The sequence below is a fragment of the Spodoptera frugiperda genome, chromosome 7 (assembly GCF_023101765.2).
Source record: "Spodoptera frugiperda isolate SF20-4 chromosome 7, AGI-APGP_CSIRO_Sfru_2.0, whole genome shotgun sequence".
In the NCBI taxonomy this organism is placed as follows: Eukaryota; Metazoa; Arthropoda; class Insecta; order Lepidoptera; family Noctuidae; genus Spodoptera; species Spodoptera frugiperda.
In genome coordinates this window covers 2,959,263-2,977,512 of record NC_064218.1, presented here as the reverse complement: position 1 = coordinate 2,977,512, position 18,250 = coordinate 2,959,263, and the positions used below count along the sequence as shown (strand labels likewise).

General features: G+C 34.2%; 1 protein-coding gene across 1 annotated transcript in view; it reads right to left on the bottom strand.

Moving 5' to 3' along the window:
• The window catches only part of LOC118265933 (probable beta-hexosaminidase fdl), a 95,249-nt gene extending 78,507 nt beyond the window's left edge, over positions 1-16,742 (bottom strand). The window contains exon 1 of the mRNA XM_035579226.2: positions 16,018-16,742. The gene's annotated coding sequence lies outside the window, so the exon portion shown is untranslated. The remainder of the gene's footprint in view (positions 1-16,017) is intronic.
• Positions 16,743-18,250: the final 1,508 nt, after the last annotated feature.

Genomic DNA, 18,250 nt, shown 5'->3' with positions numbered 1-18,250 from the left:
TCGCGAGATAATCGCGCACAAAAATACATGCATACATACAGGTCAAACTGAGAACCTCCTTTTTAAGTCGGTTAAAAATAATACACCTAAGTAATAATATTATAATTGCATCTCTTTCTTTAAAGAACGCAAGACGGTCTACTATTTTACATAATATTGTCTCAACATTTAATGATGTAATAACAGTTATATCAAATATTAATAAAAGTAGTACATTAGATGATGGTATACAATGAACGAATTTTATTGTAACTTTCGTGAGACATACTAAATTAATTATTATGGTATCGGCTTACTCACGTAAATGTTTGACGAGTAACTCGACTAGTTTCAAGCCATGCTAGAGGCTCATATTCATGAGCAGCATTCCGCGGCATATACGTGAGTAAGCCAATAACATAATAATTAATGAACGAGTTATTGAGAGATAAGTATTACGCAAACATTACATCAACATCAAATACAATAGTACATGTTCATCATCAGACTTTGTCTATACACAGCCGCCGCTATTCACGTCCCAAAATATCAACAGATTGCATCACATGGCAGTATTTTATAAAATCAACAAACCAAAAATATCGTAATAGAGTTTGTGTTTACACAATATAAAGACCGTCCCCAATTTTCGATGCGATGTCCATTGTCCGATCTCCGGTGCATCGGTATAGAAAATTGGCAATAAGCGACGAACCTCAGCCGAGAGTAGTGCATACTGCACACAATACGGAACTTACGAAATTCCAAGTTTAAAAAAAGAAATATGGCGGTTAAAAATAATGGCGGGCGAGGTTTGAATGCGGCTGGCATAGTTTATGAGTTCGGCTGTAAACGAATGACTGCTCGTAGCTATGATTAACGAGGGTATCTTTCATCAAATCGATACGTGATTAAAAGTCTCTGGTAGTCCCATTCAACTGACGAATACCGTTTTTTGTACAGTTTTTTCATGTTCCACTAATTCTTGTGATACAATAGTAGCATCAGACAATGGAGAAATTCGGAACGCATTGTTCATTATTTTACAAAATCCTATTATTTTCATTTGATGGCATTCACTGGCGCGGAGTTAACTACACTGATAACCGAATTTTTAAGTACCTTACCCTACCTCGGATTGGCATGAAAATACTGAGTTTTCCAAGTGGATTAAAAAAACATCTGCGAACAAAAGTCTGATACATCGCTCGCATCGTAGCCGAATGCAGAAATTGATTTTATTATACCTCTATCTACAGACATGAACAACAGACGGAGTAACAGTGAAAATGTGGAAATTCATCGACAAAAAATGGGAAATTTCGTTGGTGCAACGTTCACAACGTTATGCTTTCATTGTAGGACGTAAACTAACTGGATGTTCGGGAGGGTATTGCTCGCTTGCCCGCCAGCCCTCGGGCAAGCATTGTGTGTTTTAAGCATCCTTATTTAACTACAGGCAGATGCGACTGCTTTCAGTGGTACTTAGATCCCGAGCTAAGTACGTAAGCACCACTTTTCATGCCATACGCGCGCTGTTTTTACTAAAACTACGTTTAAAATTTACACGGCTTATTTACTCGTGCTATTTCGTTACGTATTATTAATGAGACTAACAACATTTTTTTTTAATTAAAAATTATAAAAATCTTTTTCATTTCATATGCATGATTTATGATGCATTCACGCAATTCGAATGTAATAAAAGTTAGAAAAGAAACAATAAAGAAGCTTTAAACAAACGTGTAGTAGCACCTAGGTGATAACACTGACGATAATCTCATCTGGAGACTACTTACTTAAGAAATATTTTTACCAATTAATCCGACGATAACGACATTAATCTATCTAATTACTGTGATCCTTGTTATGTTGGCCTCATCGTCTGAAGTGCCTACGTAATGATCCGGGCCTCATTAAAATAATTATGTAACAATACACAGCTAGTTTGCTTAGAATGCATGCTGAATATCAAATTACTGGGCGCGGATAAAAATGGCAGACACAAGGTTGTTATCGTTGTTGTTACATCTATATCTCGTTTATAGTTACTAACATAATATTATAAATAAAGCTGAGGACTTTATTTGTTTGTTTAGATGAGCTCGCCGATCTCTGGAACTGCTGGTTTGAATTTAAAAATGCTTTATTAGTGACGGATCTTTACACAAATTTTTTTGAGGGACGACAATCGTCCATAGTTTTCTTCCGCCTTGGTCGAGGCGAGAGAGTGTCAGTATCTTACTATCTAAAAACCACCCCGTTCCTTCTCCTGCGATTCGAGTCGAAGCCCCAGTAACTCGCTAGGTAAGCCGCTGAGCCGGAGATCTTCACTCTACGATCAATAGGTGCAGCTGGAGTCACTAACTAGTTATTCATTGTTGATTTGTTTACACAGTTGATTGAATCAAAGTAAGTAGGTACAATGTTACAGTTTTGATTCTCATATCGGGCTTAGCAAATTTTACATTAGATCGATGGACACATGGATTTAGGTATATAATGTTAGAATGATTAAGCACAATTTCAGGGATATACAGATGATTATATACAGCAAACAATAAACAATTGTCTATTGTGACTGTGTGTGTCCGATTACCGCAAATAATATTTTTTGTTCTATGTCTGGGTGTAATGTAGTTGTCTGGGAATCCGTACCTAATGTAGTTGATATTAAGTCAGACAAATTAAAATTTTACTAACCATTCAACATATCTGTAAACCGCAGAGATTATATCATAACCTCCTTAGATGCAGGAGGCTCATAGTCCACAAACTGTTGATAATGATTTATTATTTTTCTAAGTATTCTGCGCACATGACCACGACCAACACAAAACAAATAAAGAAATATGCATTAATAATAATTCTGGGAATAAACTAATGTTTAAATTGTACACTTTTTTGTATTAACCTACGTCTTACGTTAAGTAATAAGTATTGTACAAAAACGCTTTTATTTTTAAAACAAAATAAATTCCTAATTAGGTATAATTTCGATTCTTTGCAATTGTTTTGGGTTTTCCTGAGCGTCAAAGAGTTAGCGATAATTTTATCAGTTGGGAATTTCGGAATTATAGTGTGCGCGGTTGTTATAATTGAACAGTTATTTTTCACGTTATCAGTAGTAGTATCAGCAGTAGGTAAACCTCCCGCGAACTCCTGTTCGCCATCAAAGGAGCGGCCAACTAGTACCGAACACACTTAAGTACCGAATTTCTTTTTAAAAAAGTACCTTTTATTTAAGAGTTTTCCAGAATCTATAATCCTCAATGTGATATCAGCCTAAGACCTATTTTCAGACAAACTTCTGACTACTTGAGATGTGACGAATGGACACCCAACCAGGGACCATCTTACTGAAAAATGGTATAAAGCCTGGCCGGCTTTATACCATTTTTCAGTAAGATAAATCAATAGTTAATATTTAGTGTTAGTTACTGCTTTTCTGTTTAGTCTATCTATTAGGCAATTGGCCCTAGCTTTGGCCAGGCAGGAAGAGGAACTAGTAAAGTAAGTGAACTACAATTATCTACAGCAAACAGCGAGTTTTATTGGTTTGTTTACTCACATCCACGGACAGGGAAGTCACAGGAAACAACCTATTATTGCTCATATTTAACCTACTCGTATTTGAGGATAGTGTGGATTCCAAAAGGTATTGTTAATCTTATAAAATTGTTCTTTATGTAAATTAAACAGTTATAAAGAAAGCAGCAATGGTTGTCTTGTAACGTCCTGTTCTTTTTTTAATGATAAACAAATTCGATTCTATATTTAGACACAACATTTTCAAAACAACTTCGTTGCTACCACGCTTCGAATATCTATCTACTTATCTACATTACATTACTTACAAAAGTTTCCAAGGCGACGCCGTCTTTTAAAAGTGGATGAAAGTAAAAAAAATATGCAGTCCCGTCGACAAGTTCGATACGATGAGAGATAGCGAGTCAACTTGTAACTTTAATCTGATAAGCAATTCATTGCGAGAGGTTGCGAACTACGACCCGAGAGGATCTTTCAAGTGCTGGAACGAAGATGTTTTAAAAAGAAATGTTAAAAAATGAAATGAAAAATGTTTTTCTACAAAGTTGTGGAGGTATCACTTAGGTATCGGATGTTATGTCAGAAGTCACGTTTTGTTTATAATCGACTTTAAAAAAGAGTGGTGCGCACTATAACTTTTGAAGACGCTCTAGTTATTAAAAAAAAAAGATTTTTGTTCTAAAGGGAATGAATATAGAATTTTTTACTTATCTTACGTCATGTTGCTATTTTCATGAACATAGGTAACTAAAAAGAAGCAAAATAATGTTACTATATCTACTTTTGATTAGAACACATTAGTGTTGTTTAGTTTATAACCCTTTTTAAATAAATCCTGCATTATTAATTATAATAAGATTACGCGGTATTTATCAATACTGATCGCAAATAAATGTGGAAGGTTTTATGAATAAATATCAAGTGGTTCTGGCCAACCAGTCGTGGCTCTTCACAGTCTGTTCGCAAATCAAGCGGTAAAGCGCTGAAGGGCCATCGCGATGAGGTTTGGAAAAAAGAAATAAATCGAATTCAAGTACGGCACTCGCTCGGACCAAAGGAAATTGTAAATTAAGCAAATATTTCGCTTAATAACAATCCGTTTTCGCTTTTTGATCAGATAACACATTAATGCTTACTTTTTACTCGCACTTTTTCGGGTGTTAAACGTTAAACGGCACAATACATGGCTACTTTTCTACAAGGTGTTTCTAAATGAGAAACCAATCAATATGATCATGAATATTTGACTCCATCATAACATCATTATTAGTTATTACTTACTGTAAATACTTACCATCTATCCTCTACTCTCTCCCATTGTGATAACAAGCTTAGCAAATAAAACTTTAAAACTTCAAGAGATATTTGCAATTTACGACTTATAAAGTAAAATATCGTTAAAAATAGGAAATGAGGATGTCACACTCGTTCCTCGGCACGCTGATAGCTGCTTAGTTTATCCAGTTAATTAGCCATTAAAACTTTTAACCGTCGCGCGTCGTTCGCAGTTCCTCAAACTGAAGAGGCTACACGAGACCCTCTAACTATGTCGTAAGTAATTTCCTTGCAACACGCTCTTGATTTACTCATGTGATGACTAATTAATCAGCGAATTAATGTTTGATTTCCGATTGAACATAATTAAAGGATTTACATTTTGAGTTATGGAAGCATATCGTACATATTTTTGCAAGGTCAGGTTGATTATCGCAGACATGGCTATGGCTAGGGATTACGTAGATCGAAGTTCAGTTACCTTTCATGTAAGCTTCTTAATAAGGGATAACAATTATGTAATGCTATAAGTTTTATAATCCCTAGTGGCTGTTGTAATAAAAAATTTTGCAGTTTCACATTCGATCATTGACTGGCACAAAAATAACGACTGGTTTAATAACTACTCACAATGCAATAAGATGGTGACAGTGTCTTGAAAGTACGCAAAGCTGTTAGTTTCGGTAATCATGAGATTACTATGACAGATACAGATAGATACCTATCTATTTGTTTCCTATCAAGACATTGACCGTACGAGTTGCGGATGAAAAAAAATCTGTCACCACATATATGTACATTTAACGTAAGATATAGTCAAAGGAATCAAACTAACAGAAGGAGTAACAGTTAAATTAGAAATTCAGAAACTTGCAACAGATCTCAGAATGGCACAGGTCCAGAAAAACGAATCATTAATTTTGTCCAGGTGCATGTATTGTAGTGGTCTTATTAGCCGACCCCCTGAAGTGGAAGGGTCGACTTATATGAAATATGGCCCGGACCAGAGTACCGGGTCAAGAGACATTTCATTTATCTCCTGCAAAGTCCATGGGATAATGGCAGACACAAAAACATGACTTGTATTTGCAGTGGACTAATTATTATTAGACTTTTCATGCAAAAGGTTTTTTGTACACGTAGGTACTCAATGTAGTAGGAAAATTCAATTAAACTTGACGCAGACTGTTTAATTACACCATTAATTTAGATAACACACCAAATGTTAATTATGTTATCATTCACTGAAACCAGTTTTTTAGTCGGCGATAGGATAACAGAAAAAGGGCTAATAAGGTTTTAATAAAAGGAAAATTGCTAATACCAATAACAGTTTTTTTAGTTTTCAATACCTATATGATTAAGCGTATCTTAGGAATCAATAGAGATGCACTCTCTGTAGTCTAAACTGAACATTGTATTGTACGGAAGAAATAACAGGATTTCACTACAATAACAATTATTCTCAAGCAGGCGTAAACCCAGATTGTTACACTTATCATCTCATATTTATGAGACATTATTTGCATCCTACATGCTGTATGATACGTCATTAAGTGTTGTTAAAAAAAACAGGTGGGTAGGTTGACTTATAGCAAATGGCATAGTGACAAACAGTTATTCAATGGACAAGAAAAGTAAATACTGCACCGTCATCAGTCTGTTTCCGTCCATTGCACTGTTAGACATATTTAACTAATACTATACTAATATTATAAAGGGCCTCTCCGGTCTGATATAATTATGCACATATTTAATAAAGTGCAGTAAAAAAACTTAACACTCTATAACCATGTGCGGTAAACATTAGAATTGGGTGCGAAAATAACTTTTTCTCCCCATATGATATTAAATTTTCCCTGAAAACACCCCTAGGTTATTGCTTAGGCTGTAAAAGATATTATTTAGTGACGTGCCCACGTCTCGAAGCGCAGATGGCATATTTTATTATATTTGAAGAGTCGTATTTGCTATTGAGAGCAACCGGATATTACGAGCGTAATAAAAGGGAGAAATTAATCTACTTATATGTCTTTCATATACCTAGGACTTCATTATTACCTATATTTTATTATAGTGGACTGTATGTAATGTGGTGACAAGTGGACGAGTTGTAAAACGAAAGTTTTGTACCTACCTAACTATCAGAGAAAAGGTTTTTGCAGGATGTCTACTCTCAGTAGCTGGAGTGGTCGAGAAATGAGCAAAATGGCGTATAATTGGGGGGGCTTTTGTTCAGCAAAAGGCTGGTGCATAGTTACTGATGACTGCGACAAGAAGGCTACCCTTACAACCGTAATGTCAATGTAGTAAAGTTCAGGATTGCAAAACATGTTTACTCTTCCCATGCACTCACGACTCGGTTCTTAAAACTTGTAAAGTAACTGGGTAGTTTAAATGGCTTCCATGAGTAAGCTATATAATTTAATTTTCGTAATTAAGATTTAACTATCTCGCTTTACCAACAGGTAGCGTGCATTTCTACTATGAATCTTGCTTTGCAGTGACACTTTAGTTTGAGCATTAAGAATTAACTAATTATTATAACGATTTCACTTGGAACGTAGTTACCTATAAAGTCTGAAAGCAGAATATAGTTAAAAGTAATAACTACATAAGTAGACTACCTAGTTAGTAGTAAGTACTATGTAATTGTATAAATCTTTACTGCGAAACATATTGTAACTAACTAACTACTTTAGGTACTTTTTAAACTGTGACCTTAAAGGAAGGCTCTTCCTCGAAAAGTCTCTTCTAACTATAGTTAGTCCAGTTTACCAACTTATTTACGTGTGGTTTGTTTGATAAGAATGTGCAAACACGATAAGGTAAAATTAATGACGAGGCAGACATGAATACATCACATACTTACAATAGGTGGATGCACAGACAAAAATAATTCGTAACAAAGCTAGGCACTAACTACTTAATTCAATGAAAATAACTTAACATTATGGAAATTATTTAATCGGCTTTGCTTTTAGCGTGGCCCAAGTTTTGAATAATCATGGCGATGGAGCGGTGAAGTGTCGAACAACGTATTTAATATAAGCTGTGGCCGGGCAAAGGAAAATGAATATTAGTGCTCATGCTCATACCTACTCCCCTATACGAATTGTTTACTGAGCTCATGATGTGAAATTGCGAATTTTGATGCAAAATTCTGTTTGACATCATACGGAACGGAGACACGATAGAGAGCGGTTTAATACCTGCTATAATTTGAGATTACTTGCTTTACGTCGATGCGACGTTGGTGTCTCTCTATAGAAGTTCGAGAGATACTTTTCAGTATAGAAACATTTAGTTATTAACTCTTCAGTTTCGTTTGTTTCTGCCTCAAGTGTTGTAGTGTGATTTTTTCCATGGTCTCAAAGTACTCTTTATTATCCGTAATGAAACCATAAGTATGACTCTTCAGGTTTATCATAACGTAGTTTTCCAACCTAAGCACTAATTACATTCTAAGATAAACAAACTAGAAGAGCACATACGTGAGAAAATTACAACGAGCAATAAAAGATAAGATCTAAACTTGACAGCGAGTGATCTTGAACTCATTGTTAGTTGGTTAGTGGCTCTCACATTAACATTCAATGCAGCCAGTGCAAACAATGGTCACTTTCCAATTGACAGGGAACCACAGAGGTACGAGGACCGCCGAAACAGTTTCCAGTGTTTCAAGCGATAGTGTGGCGCCAGCATAAACAAGTTTTATAATTTGTGGTTGTGGCAATACTTTTAGTTTAGGCGCACTAGATGGCAACTGTCCGCAATTCTCATTAAACGGCACAACATGGGAACGCTGTTAAAGTTAAATTAGAAAATGGAACGTAGTTAGCAATATTGTAAGAACTTTGCTGTTCATTTTTGTTGTTATGTTTTGACTTATTGGACGAGTGAAGATGTGCTACGAAGATGCGTAGCTCGAGTATGTGATATATCGATAGTAGGGAAGCCATCCATAGCACGCATCTTTCCATATAAATAACACAGCTTAACTGAGTCCGTTTCCACCAGGGCTAAGCTATATGTACTACCAATAAATATGATTGGTGGAGGCCAAACGCATCCACAGCAACGTAGCATAGCAAATCTCCGGTGGAAAAGCACCCTTAGGCTGTTCAATTTCTTGGTACACTTCACAACAAACCTGTTTTGCTTAGATATTTATTAAATTATTCTCATTTCTACTTTGCTTATAATACTTACTCTCTTCAGAAAACAATTTTGGAAAAGCTAATACAATAACTTCTTAGTCTTTGGTCTTGTCCTGACTGGTGACGTGTGGTGGTGCTGGCCTGGTGGTTTATAACGGTAACTTTAAACTCATACCATACTTGCACCTAGTTATTTATCTTCAGAACGTGTGCTCTTGTGGAAACAGTATTCTATCATAAGTTGTATGCTAACTTAAATGGGGTTGTTTATGTTAAATAATCACGTTCGCTGTACAGTCGCAAGTTAAATCTAGTCTGACTTTAGTTAGTATTGTTGCCTTAACCAGTTGCTCTTTTCACCAAACGTACAGCGCCATCCAGTGACGTAGTTTATAAGCTTTTGCTTTGGACGTACCCAGTGTAAAAGCTGTAGGGTGGAGGCGCTTTCCCTATTACACCACTTTCCCGCCCTTCAGCGATAGTGTTTATCATATTCGTTAATAGATGGCGCTGTTATTGGTTTTCCACCAAAAGCCTTTGTAGATATTATTGTATATTTTTTTTAAATTGCTTTAATAACTCCATTTTAAACATTATAAAAAACGCTGTTCGTGTTCATAGTTTTATTGACTACTGATAACTGCTGAAAACATTACTGATAAATGCCTAGTAATAATGGCTACTGTACAATCTGTACATGTTTGTCATTATTTTGTCACACGTAGGTAACTATTACACTAACAACAGCACGCGAGACTGACTCACGCTATATAATTTAGATAAATTAAACGATTTCTATGAAATTGTTGTTTTGATCTTACAAGATTTCAATCGGTAAATTCTTAACAGTTACGTGATAACGTTAGTTTATTCCTATAAGCTCCAAAATTCAGATGATAAATCCACTCTTATCTAGATAGAGATATCCCCTATTGAAAAAGAAGACTACTGCTTCTTCTATCTCTGTCCATAGTCTGTCCAAGTTATCCTAGGTAATTTGGAATATGGATAGGAACAAGAAGATTTGAAAGTATGACGTTTCACTTACTTAACTACAAAACCCATAACTAATTAAGATATAGTTAGTTATTAGTGGTAATCTGAGGTAGAATGCATATGTATTAATCCACTAACTAAAGTCTATCTGTTAAGAAACAAACGAATTTAAGCCAAACTAGTTACTCAATAAAAGCAGAAGTGAAATTTAATGCAGCAGAAACTGCCAATATGGCAAAAAAGTCGTGCGTGCCCAAGTGATGAGAAGCTATTCTTAGATAAACGTAGTATCTATACGAGAGTCACTCGTGTGACGGCCGCGGGAGCTAATCGCTACACAGATGATAGCAGCCAATTAACTGACCGTGCATTCGCTGATAATTATCAGAACATCTGTGTATTCTGTACACCAGCAGAATAAACAGATAAACCGGACCTACCTACGTAGATAAAACGCGTTGATTTGCCACTTCAACAACAAAACGGTGTCAGTTTTCAGATGCTCCGATTTGCTATGACATCATACCAAATTTATAATTCTACATAGGTTAGGTAGTTATCCGTTATCAAATTATTTTGTCACAGATGAGAGATTGGACCATCGAAGTGCAGTAGCGTGAAATTGGAGTATGAATAAATTGTACGACAGATGTTTTGAATACTAGAACAAATTGTTATGGAATTAAAGTGGTTTGTTTGTGATTTTGTCTATCACTAATTAAACAAGAGTAGAATAGTTAGTTGTAGATGAACAATAGTTACACATCACATTTCCATAACTAACTATCTAAAAACAATATACATAGACACAGATATACATAGATATAGGTAGGTATAGGTAGGTACTAGGTATCTTGACTCACACTAAGTACACGGAGTGTAACTTAACACGCAGTCTCAGCAACTGAGTCCTTGTAATACCATCGACTTAAGTTTATGGTTGAATGGTCTTTCTGTAGTAACTATCACTAATTGGTAACGCAAAGAAAAAAAGTACTTAATATAAAGACAGAATTCTCGCCGTTTATCAGTATTATGTTATCATTGATAATACTATTTACGATTAGAACGACTGATAGCTATAGTTCACTACACTTGGGTTGTTTTATCATTTTTGAGGTGTGTACCACTAACGTACTTTGTACTCAAGATTATCTTAAAACTGTGAATTTTTATTTGCGATCTGCTGGTAACTAACTGCGATCCTCAAAATGCCGGCGGACTGTGAGGGAACCGCTCGTTACGTGGGGGCTTTTGATCTGCATTGGACGTGTTCTGGCTGACGATGATAACTATTCCATGTCTATCCTGTCCATCTACACCTACGACAAGAATTTTTCGAGAGCAATTACTTTAACGAAACGTTTATCAGCTCAAATATTCAAGCTCACATCCGCAGCACTTAAATGGTCAAGTGCTCTGTATAATAACAATTTCCTTCTCATCTACATACTTCAATAAATGGGGGAGGCATCTCTTAATGAATGAATAACCCTTTTTTATTTAGATACGACTACGTCAGCGTTTTAGGGGAGGGTGGTCTATGTTCAACAGAGGAGTCTTTAACGTTAGCATTTAGTTAGGTCTAGTAGTTCCCTAACTAAATGCAGATGACGACTTGAAAAAGAAAGTGAAGTAAATTTCATGGTAAACGGAGTTACAAATTGGCTATTAGGTAGGTAGTTAGTTAAATTGAATTTCCATGACTGATAAGGACTGCTAGGGTCTAGGTGGTGGCAATGGGTATTACACATACACAAACAGTATTGTAAGGTATAGAAATAGTTTTAACGAGCTTGGCATGGCCAAACACTAACTAAATAGAATATGGACGAAATCTATAGTTAATCATACAATTTAAAAATAGAACCTTGGTGATTTCTTGTTGGTAGTTAATCTACACTTTTTGGGACGACTAAAAAACTTCTGGAACTATAGAAATTTGCTTGTCTTCCAAACTCTAATCGACATACTTAGTTAAGTATTTCTGGACTTTGAAGTTGAAAACTTCAATCTACACTCAACAATTTGCAGCAGTCACTAAACACCTATATACTTCATCATTCATCATGGTCCATGATAGGCAAGGACTTACCTCCTTAGTAAGTAGAGTTTTAACGGAGCCAACCGTGTGCAAGGTCTCAGTTTCTGCTGTTAATAAGCTCGCTAATTGCTATGAAATTTGAAACTGACCCACTTATTGTCCACCCAGAGTTCACTTCCAATGAAATACCGTTAAATAAAATTCTCCGTAATATCTCGATGATCGCATACAAAACACAGTTATTTTTTGTGGTCTGCTAACAAAATAAATAATAGTTATTTCGCAACTCATTCGCCGTTACAATGTTACAAAAACAATGGGCCTTCTCATGGGATCTACATTGCATATTTACTATAGAACTCGAGTACTTGGGTCACATATTATGTTTATTTAAAGTTGAAACATGATGGCGTCGAATTTGGTGTCGACTTCGCATAAGTTCAACAAATAGAGTCGCGTGTGAAGCAGGAAGAGGGCCGCTTCGCGCGTATCGCTATGCGTGGCTAGCTGATAGAGAAACAGAGATATCAGCCAGCATCCTGCGAGGATCATGGAAACTGCCAACTGTTAATAGTGTCAGTTACATAAACTATAATATATAATAGTTAACCCAGTTATGACAATAAACAAAGTTCGTAGGTACCTATTTTTAATGACATCAGTTGACATCACTAGGGCCTTTGGGGTTTTTTGGGGCCATATAAGTAGACCACTTACACGAACAAGGCAAGTGACAATGTATGAGATCACCAACCTATGTCATGTCATGTTGTGATCTAACGAAAGGTCAAGTATCTAAATCGACATCGATAGAGTAAATGCATAAGGTTTGTTTGTAGATAAAACTTAATTAGTTGGATGATGTGATTACCTAAACGACGACTAAAGAGGTAAGTAGGTATTTTCATATTCAGATTACTTACATATATCCTTTTAGTTAGTTCATAGCTCATACATAATATAATAATATGCATATCTAGTACCTATTATAAGGATAAAATAATAAAACAGGAAGAATATTAACAATGATTTACAAAATCAACATTATCTGAAGGAAATTTGCATTTTATTAGCTTGGTGTGTAGGTAGCACATTGATTTATAATATGTACGTTAGAAATAATATCGGCGTATCGACGACTAAAGTAAGTAAGTACCTAGTTACCGGTTGCCAAGGTCGCCACCAAGTACTTTATCGTTTATTATTCTACAAGTAACTACAGCCTAATGTTAACTACCCAAATAAATAACAGTAGAAGTTTTTATCTTAGTTAATTAAGTGATAAATTTTAAGTTTAGGTATTAGGTAACAATGATAAATAAGCCTACTTCTATTAGATAAGCCTACTGTTTTACATTAATTAATTAGTCATACATTTTAATTAAAAACATTGTAATAGATAATGCTAATCTAGAATTCTAGACTAGACCACCAATTTTCTCACATAACTAATTGAACTAATGAAACAATGTACCTAAACAAGAATTTTATTGTGAACCTGATTGGAAAAGAGTAAAAGTAAATGCAATTTCTTGCTAGTTCTTCTCTATAGGAATCTACACTTTGAAACAAGCAACAGTGAAACTATCACTAGAGGACTGATCGATAGACAGATATTTATTTAATAGTTATTGTAATATTTGCTTTGATGTTCAAAAGTGCCTTCCCATTCTAGTTAATTGAAATAGTTAAATCATTATGACTTTGACTTTGATTATGATCTACTCGCACGAAACGCTTCGCTTCAAGCTTCTTTGTGCGAACTGCTAGGGAGTGGAACTCCTTGCCGGAGTCTGTGTTTCCTGATGGGTACAACCTGGGTGTCTTCAAAGCCCGAGTGAATAGGTTGCTTATGGGCAGACGTGCTCCACCGTAGGCCACATCATCACTTACCATCAGGCGAGATAGCGGCCAAACGTCGGCCCATTCAATATAAAAAAATAAAAATAAAAAAAAAAAAAAAAGATATAGTTAGTTAAGTATATAAAACTCTTTCGTTACTGAGTGACTAACTGACAGACAATGCACAGCCAAAACTACTGGATCAAGGAAGCTAAAACGGACACTCAGAAGTGAAGAAAGAATGCAATGATATCTTAAAATAGTTTTTGTTATGTCTGAATAGAAAGGCCATAAATGAATAAAAATAATAATATGTATACTTGTATTTATTACCTAATTGGACTATCACTTTCACAAATGGTGCGAGTGAGAGACAATCCTATTAGAACTTTAATAATGTCTGTTTAGAGTTTAACTTCGGATATATCGGTATAGATGTCATGGACATGAATATGAAGTATACAATAAAACTTTAGGTATGACTAGATAAGTAGAAAAGCAAAAAGAACTTCGGTGCAATCAAAGACAGAGTGTGTAGCTTGCTGTCTATTTTAAATATCAACATCAATCGAGCAGCTTTAGTTCTTACTGTCAATTAATTTAAGATTGAACCTGCCGAACTTCGAGACATTTAATGGTAACTTAAAAACAATTGTTAAGGACTGGGTTTAAGTAACCATTAAATGACTGAGTATGGAAATTAGATAAGGGATTTTTATTTGAAAGGTATCTTCTTCCTGTCTTGGCCTTTCCTCAGGCTACTTGGAGTTTACACAATGTGTCCTTTTTCAGTTCTCTCCTATAAGACATTGCCCCTCGATAAACTCTTTTTGGTTTCATTTCATTCTACACAATCTATCTTTTCATTGGTTAACCTTTACCTTCCATCCTTTCACAATTAAATGAAACCTGACAAAGTAAAGCAAAATAGTATGGTGCGTAAAAAGTTTCAGGTCAGTCTGCAACCCATCGCTGTAACCTTATATGTTAAGTAGTGTCCAAATTATTATGATTAAAATAAACCTAATAAAGTTAATTACTGTAAGTAATTAAATTTAAATACCAGCTAATCAATTAAGTACTGTAACAATTGCAAATAATTGTAAGAAACAAAAACAATTGACAATACATTTGTGTTTCTATTTTGTTTTTACAATGTAAGTATATTATTTTAAAATTTTCTGATAAAACCATAAAATAAAACCTCTTTTGTCACAGCTAATGCCACATTATGGAACTTTGGTTAGTAAGAACAGATAACTTACAATACTGTTCCAGACATTTATAAACAGCTTTGTATTATATTTGTGGCTTTGATTCTTTAACCTTCACCTTGGCAAAAGGCCATTGTCTGATGTCCAAGTGGTACAAATCTTAGTATATTTACAATAACATTGTAAAACTTCCAATTATGTATAATCTTTGTAGGTACAATCAAGTTATTGTTGCCTGCCAGTATGTTGCAAATGTTCCAAACTTACAATCACTATTTCAATGACAATTTATTTTGTTTTTTTTTTGTCAGACAGGTTTCAGGAAATCAATTTGTACTGCCTAATAACATTGTTAGGTTTTAATTCAAAAATAGAATAAAAGGTCTATCTGGTTGCAATAAAAAATATCTACAGTTTATTGGCAAGAATGTGAGAGAATTAGTTTTCAAGCACCTGTGATAGTTTTGCAAAAAATAAACAATCTATTGTCAGTATAACCTCTCAACAAGTAATTAATTTAAATAAGCTTTTAAAAATTAGGTACTTTAATATTACTGACACACAGAATGTCATTCTGGGTCAGGGGTAAATGAAAAGTTAAAGATAATTCCTATTAGGTTGATATTAGTAGACTGTTATTTATGTATTAAGTACAAGTACTTATTTTGTAAGTAAACTTATTATTATTATGTGTTACATTTTGACCTACATGTTAAGTAAATAGAATAGAATTTAGTTAAATTAGTTAGACTACATACAACCTACCCTGTTTTTAGAAAAATGTAACAACAAGTACATAGTCACTACTTACGTTTTACTGCGAATACGTAGTATTTACCAAAATATTATTGAAGTAACAAATAAAAATCTCATTGAATTGTAATACCTATGAAATATTAACACTCGATGTAGCACTAGTGTTCTGATAAGAATACAATATGAATTTTCTAAAACTTACCATAGCCTTCTATAAAATCCACAAACTTGTTCCTTATCCGAAATTTTACGATCACAGACACAACACGTACACTTTTATTTTATATTTTTTATTTAAAAGAAACAACAGACAAACGACACACTTGACTATGACCGCAAAACAATGATCAAATTCACCAGTTATTTTAATTCGCACTAATATACACTGATTTTATATTTCGTTTTCAATAACACTATTATTCACTAAATTACGTATTATTGACAATTTAATATTATGAATCAAAACAAAAAGCAGTCCGTGATAATCAACAAAAATAGGTTTTGACATTTGACAGAAGGATTCACCCGATTCACAGTGATCCGACCCGTGGATCCCACAGCAAAATTATAGAGAAACAAATCTTTGGAAAGGTGAAAGTAACTCTTTTTTGTTTTTAAGTTTTTGCCTATGTTTTTTATATTTTCGTAAGTTATAAAGTTATTACAGTATTGTTATTAAGTGTTTTTAATTGGAAATATTTTTTAAATAATTAAAAACAGCTATACGAAACACGTACACCTACATAATCGGCGCACGCGAACGCGAGCGCAATCGAAACGAAATAATATTCGCGTAGTGTGCGTGTGTGCAAGTCAGTGCGAGAGCACACAGCACAGGGCAAGCGAACGAAACATGTAACAAACAGTTAATAAATGACCGCGCTTGAACTCGCAGCAGCGCCAGTCCGCCTGATGACCCGCTGCTACTGCAACTGGCGGCTTTGTAAAACAATATCAATTGATAAAGTAACGACATACACACACAAACATATCTCTAAATGTTAATAGATTTAGATTTTCATTTGTAATAACATTGTTACTGATAACTTCATATTTACTATAACTTACTGTGATTAAGGTGCCTCGTAAAAAATTCATGTCCTAGCTGCACTGCTGTAAAAAATAAAACATCGAAGAAATAATTATTTTATTATTGTACATATCTACTTTATCTAAGTAGATATGTACTATAATAAAATAATCTTCAGAAGAATTAGCTTTATCTGATCTTGTTCTGTTTATAAAGAATTTTCTTAGTTTAGTGTCAATATTTTTTTCTGTAATATACCTAATTCTACTTAAAATCTAATTCAGTTATCAGTGAATTAAGTTATGTTACCTATTACTACATTTGTCTTCGGCCTTCACGTACACACTAAGCCTACAGAAAAAAAAATCTAAATGATTTTCTTATAAACTAGAAATTATACTACAGCTTTTTATAAATTGGGTTAGTGGTTAACAATCTAATAAAAAAATATTCCACTAGCCACTAAAAACTAATTTCCCGCCGAAACACATACATGTCTAAAGTCTAGTGAAGAGAATCTAGAATCTACTAAGTTGGCAACACTGGTTCCGATGTCAACATTTTTGTGCTTTAATATTGCAGTCTGAAACTCTGTGGTCTAATCACACTCTAACCAACCGGCTTTTATGTTTAGTCTCTTTTAATTCAAATCTATGGATATTTTACTATGTTCAAAATATAACAAATCTAATTCCTCATAAAGATACCCACTATTAGTTTTGGGCATACATATTATTATGATTATTTTATCAATGCATTGTGTCTCTATCATGAAAAGTATGGCAACACCAAATTAAATGTCATCAGCTGTCATAATAAGAGATGGAACTTAGTACATCAGTCTTTGATAATTTCCTAACCGATTTTAGCCAACCTCATAAAAAATACAAACTTACTATCTTGAAAAAAAAAACAGACGATGTGTTTGCGGTATTAACGAAAAACTAACAATTTGAAACAAGTTGCTTTTTGCAAGTTTGTACTGGACCAGTTCAGTTTTTCCTTTTACATGTGTATTTTTTTTATAAATTTTATTTATGAAACAGTTTTTGTAACTTGCTATGTTTTAGCTGTTAAATAAATAAACATGAATAGAATCATATAAAAGCACCTATTGTTTTATAAGTACCTGTTAGTTTTCAAAATTCGACTTAAGTTAGTCTTCTAGATATATTTTTATGGCTTATATTTTATCGATATTGATAAAATCTGAATATCGATAATTTCTATTAATAATCCTTAACGGTACACCCGTATCAATGACAGTTTATAAGGATTTTTTATAATTCTGTTGGCTAAAATCGGTTAGGAAATCGTCAAAAACTGACGTTCTAAGAACCGTCTCTTATTATTACGTTACGTTGCGCTATTATGTTGCGCAGTTGACAGCAAATAAAGGTGAGTA